The sequence below is a fragment of the Peromyscus eremicus genome, chromosome 3 (assembly GCF_949786415.1).
Source record: "Peromyscus eremicus chromosome 3, PerEre_H2_v1, whole genome shotgun sequence".
In the NCBI taxonomy this organism is placed as follows: Eukaryota; Metazoa; Chordata; class Mammalia; order Rodentia; family Cricetidae; genus Peromyscus; species Peromyscus eremicus.
Window position 1 is genome coordinate 41,903,964 of NC_081418.1, and position 5,767 is coordinate 41,909,730.

The window sequence follows — 5,767 nt, forward strand, 5'->3', positions numbered from 1 at the left end:
GTCTTGTTAGGGGGTGGGACGGGTTTTATCTCACGTCACTTTTTGAATGTGTGAATGCATGTGTATGTGTTCTGTGGGGAGGAACATGTATGCCTGCAGGTGCATGTCTGTGTAGGAGTATGAAGGTCAAAGGTCGACTCAGGTGTTATTCCTCAGGATTTATCCATCTTGTTTTCTGAGGCAGAATCTCTTTTCTGGCCTGGAGCTCGGCCAGTAGGCAAGGCTGGCCAGCCAGTGAGCTGCAGAGATCCTCCTGCCTCCACCTCCCCAGGGGTGGGACTGTCAATGTGTGCCGCTATGCCCAGCATTTTTACGAAGGTTCTAAAGATCCAACTCAGGTCTTAAGCATTTTGCTGACTATCTTCCAGGCCTCCTCTAATATCAGGAGGCAAGTACTCCCTTGTAAGCTCCACTTCTTTTCTTTTAAAGACAGATTCTCACGTGGCCAAGACTGGCCTCAAACTTGCTCTGTACCTGAGAAGGAAGCTTCTGAGCCTCCTGGCTCCACCTTTCAGTTGCTGGGATTACAGGCCTGTGTCACACCTGTTCATGCTGCCCGGGGCTCTGGGCTCAGGGCTTTGTGCATGCTGAATGAAAAAAAAAAAAAGAAAAAAGAAAAAAGAAAAAAAAAGAAAGAAATAGGGCTGGAGGGATGGCTCAGGGGTTAGGAACACTGGCTGCTCTTCCAGAGAACCTGGGTTCAATTCCCAGCACCCACATGGCAGCTCACAACTCCAGTTCCAAGAGATCTGACACCTTCACACCAATGCACATAAAATAAAGTTAAATAAATTATTTTTTTTTTTAAAGAAATAAAAAGGAAAGGACTTGACTGCTCCTAGGTACTGTGGAGGAGAAAGTTTATTATAGATATGTGGGAGAGTCCAGAGTGGACGTGATCAGACTGAGCTGTGCTGAGAGGGAGGGGAAGAAAAGTGATGGGAGGGGCGTGACGGGGGCGGGGAGGAAGAGGTGACGGGGGGGGTGGGGGGTGGGGTGGGGGGCCGACACCAAGGGCAGCAACCACGAGGCCCACGAGGCCCAAAGAGAGTAGATGAAAAGACCAGGTAACTAAAATGGTTTGATTTATACAGGGAAGGGCAGCTGGGGGAAGGACAGCTTAGCCCCTGGGCTGGAGAAGTTTAGGGTAGGGGTCAGGGTGTGCCAGCCAGGAGGACCCTCTAACAAGTAGGGGCTGAGGGGTGAGGCGAGCCTGGCAGCCAGATGGGCTTTGTTACGTGAAGCAGGCACCTCAGCTGTTTGTCCGGGCTTGGAAACCTAGCACACGCTAAGCAAGCCGGGACAGCCGCAACCCTGCAGCGTTTCAGTTCCCTCCAGTCAGCCTTGTCCACGCAGTCACACGCTACGCTCTGAAGACAGAACATCTGTTCCGTTCTCTGCTGTGCTCTCAATGCATGACTAACCCAGAGTAGCTGCTGAAATAACGTTTGTTGAGTGAGTGAAGGACGGGGCACAATAAGCCGTAATAGCATCTGTCAGCAGTCACGGGACACTGTAGCCAGCACTGAGCTATAGGCTAGCCTCACAACTTGGACATGTTGCCTTCCTAGAGAAAGAAAGTAAAAGCCTGTGGGCACAGATTTCCACTCTGAAATCGGCTGATCACTGTGCTGCCGAAGAAGACTTGGAAAATCTTGAATTCCAAGGAGGAGAGCTAGATCTCTAGATCTAGAGAGGGTTTAGAAGTGAATAGCAGTTTTAGGATTTGGCTAAGAATGTCCTAGCAAAGCATGTTGGTGCGTGTCTGTAGTCCTAGCACTTGGGAAGCTGAGGCAGGAAGATTCTGAGTGCTTGGCTAGCCTGGGCTACAAAATGAGACCCTGTCTCAAAAACACAAAACAAAAAAAGTTCAGAATGAATGAATGGATGAATGTCTTACAAGGATAAAGGCATATGGAGGTTGGAGACCGGGACTATGACTCAGTGGCAGAGCACTTGGCTAGCATATAGAAGTCCCAGGGTTTGATTCCTAGGACTGGAAACTTTTAAATGAATGGATAAGGGTTTGGGAAGATCTACCTGCCACGTGGAAAGCCAATGCTAGTCAGCATGGATTCCAGGGTTAGATCCTCCGGGGGTGGGGCCCTGAACAGTACATACTCCTGCAAAAGCCGTTCTTACAGAGGGCAAGGGAAGCCGTAGTTACAGCCCAGGGCTACCCGTGGTCAGAGCTCCCTCCCTCCTGCCCTCTGCCACTCCAGGCCATCTTTAGACCACAGTTGTTTTCCACGAAGCTTTCCAAGAACGCACATCTGGAGAACTGGCTGACCACCGTGAGGGAACTGGACAGCCACTGTCAATTTTGAAGTATGAGTCACTTCCCCTGGGGCTGGTCCCCCAAAGCTGCTCACACAGGAGCATGCCTCTGGATCTTGAGGTCCAGGCCCTGGATCAAGGTGACTCCATGTGTCACCAGCTGAGCTTGGGCCACGGCAGCAGCGTGAGAGAGGACGTGGTCCACGCTGACTTGTCACCTCTCACGGTACTGAGCCAGTTCTTCCTCGGGGAAGGGACTGTTAAATTGTGGTAGAATATACATACATAAATCTCGCCACTTTAACCGTTTTCCTTGTAAAAGTAAGTAGTAGTAAATGTATACACGGTGTATATACATGACCGCTGTCCTCATCGTCATCCGATTTCTAGAAGTTTCACATCACCAACAGAAACTCCTTATTCATTTCCTTACTTCCTCTTCCCTACATCCCCAGGAGTTTCTATTCTCTCTCTCTCTCTCTCTCTCTCTCTCTCTCTCTCTCTCTCTCTCTCTCTCTCTCTCCCCGCTTCTCTTTCGGCCTATTTCAAATCAATGGAGTCATAGTCCTACATATTAATATTTGTTGGGGGCTGCCCATGGTGTCTCACACTTGGGAGGCAGAGACAGGCAGATCTCTGTTAGTTCCGGTAATAGCCACAGTGAGAATGTATATGTGTGTGTGCATATATATGAATATATGTATATATATATACATGAATTTTTATACACACACATACACACATATATATTCACACACATGGCTTATTTCGCATGGTATGTTTTCCAGGTCTGCATCAGACTTTCATTTTGTTTCATTTCTTTCTGGGTGGTTTCCAGCAGGTTCTCTCATCACACAGAATAGCCTCCTACTTGCTGTATAGCTGAGGGTGATCTTGAACTGATCCTTCTGCTTCCACCTCCTGAGTCTGAGAGTTGATGAGGTGAGCCACCACACTTGGGGTGTTCCTAAGAGACAAGGTCTCCCTCCCTCTCTGGTCCAGGCTGGCCTGGAACTCTCCATGTAAGTTAGGCTGTCCTCAAATGTCCTGCAATCGTTCTGACTCAGCCTCCCAAGAACTAGGATCACAGGCATATGCCACCACACCCAGTCCTGCATTCAATTCTTTTGGGCACATACTTGGAAACAGAATTTCTGGGTCATGTGGTAGTGTATGCTTATAAGTACCTTGGTTTTAAAATCATTTAATCTTTACATCAAACTCCAAAAGATGAACAATATTAATCCTCATCTTATGGATGAAGTACAGAGAATTTTAGTAATTCCCTGAAGGTCACAAAGTAACAAATAGCAAAGCCAAAATTTGATGTCAGGGACTCTGACATCAGAGCCCACTTTTTTATTTTTTAAAGGAAAGGTCTTGGCTAGCCTGATACTTACTATGTATCTCAGGCTGGCCCTGCGCTCATGGCAATCCTCTTGACCCAGCCTCCCGAGTACTGGTATCACAGACTTACACTATAACGCCCAGCCGCAGAGCCCACACTTCTTGACCATTGTGGTAGAACTGAATTGTCTGATGATTATGAGAGCGAAAAAACAATTGTGCATGAATGAATTATTGACAGTAAACCCTACAGAGTTCACAGCAGTGAGCTGGTTTGAAGTTGGTAGTGGAGCTGAGTCCCGAAGGGAGGCACACAGGGGGCATTTAAAAGGCTCTAGGTGAGGTTCTACTGAATGTGGCTGGTTGGGGAAGAACAGGTGTAGATCTGCAGATCCGTCACCTCACAAAAGCCGTTCAAACCAGACAGGCAATCCCAGTACTAGGGAACGCTGAGGCAGGAGGACTGAGATCTGGCCAGCCACCCCCACACGGTGAGATCCTGCTGGGAAAATGGAAAGAGTGCTGGAGAGAAGGCTCAGGGGGTCTAACAAGGCTGTCCCTGAGGCTTCCGGCCTTTGTGGCTGGGCTAACTATGACACACGGACAGAAAATGGGACGTGACTTCTGCTAAGTTTAAGGTGACAACAGGATGTCCAGGTGGACACATCCAGGAATCTGTGAGAAAGGGTGGAGAGCTGGACAAGTCTGGACTAGAAAAGGGAAAACGGACAGACGTCTTAGGAAGAAAACAAAGAACAGCTTGTCAGAGGGTGGCAGGGTCCCCAGAATCCCCACCCACACTGGGAAGATCCAGTGTGCTCTGGTCCTGTCTGCCAACAGGTCCTGGGCCCTCGGCCAGCAAGAAACCAACAGCTAGTACTCCCATCCAGGTGGAGGGCCAAGGTCTACCAAGCCAGACTTGAGATGCAAAAACTTCCTTTTAGCTCTGCTTTCAAAGGACCAGGCTGCATATTTTTCATACCAAACACTTTATAAGGTATGTTGGTGTGAAAGCTTTGGGAAACAGGTAAGAGTGGCAACAAAGAACCAACTCAGTACAAACTGATCCAGGACAGGGATGCTGTCTCAGGGATGGGGCATCAGTGAGAGATGGCACACTCGTGTGCTCTCAATCTATCCTGCCACAAATGATTCATTAATCACAAAAGGGAGACGAGATTAGGCATCTTTTTTTGTTATTGTTGTTTTGGGGACAGGGTCTCTCTGTGTAGACCTAGCTGTCCTGGAACTCACTCTGTAGACCTCTCTGGCCTCGAACTCAGAGATCCGTCTGCCTCTGCCCCCCTTGTGCTGGATTAAAGGTGTGCACCACTACTGCCTGGCCATTTTGTTTTTTGTTTTTGTTTTTTTCAGATAGAGTCTTGCTATGTTATCCAGACTGGCCTCAAACTCCACTTCCAGCTGAGAATATTCCTGTTTTGGGAAGTAAGTACATTTGAATAAAAATAGAAAAATACGTGAAAAATTGAAGAGAGTACAAAGTATAAAGAGGCATGAGATATTGAAGCTTATTTGTAAAATGGTTCCAAAAAGTGTGTGTTTTTGTAAATTTCTAGAGGTAAAATTGTTTCCCTTTTGATATGATTTCCTCATAATAAAGTTCCATAAAGGGGGCAGCAAAGATGCTTGTTGGTTAGGAGTGCTTGCTGGGCAAGCATGAAAACCTGAGTTCTGATCCCAGCACCCAGAGTGGATGGAGACAGGAGAACCCTGGGGCTTGCTGGTTACCAGCTTAACCAAAATACATGACCTCTAGGTTCAGGGAGAGCTCCCGTCTCAAAGAAACAAAGCAGAAATGACGGAGGGAACATCTGATCCCTCCTCTGCCCTGGGTCCATGCACTGCATCTGATCATGCATACCTACACATATGCACACCCTTCCATTCTCCCCACACACACTCACAAAACTCCATCAAGTTTAGTTACCCTTAAAAAGAAACCAAAGGATTTGCATGTAGCTCTCTCCTTTTCCTACCCATGTTGAGAATATCAAGGGAGATGGAAAGGAGGTACAGAAATTCATGTAAAATATTTTCTGTTAATGGGCTGGAGAGATGGCTCTTGTTGCTTTTACAGAGGACCTGGATTCGATTCCCAGCACCCACATGGTGGCTCGCAACC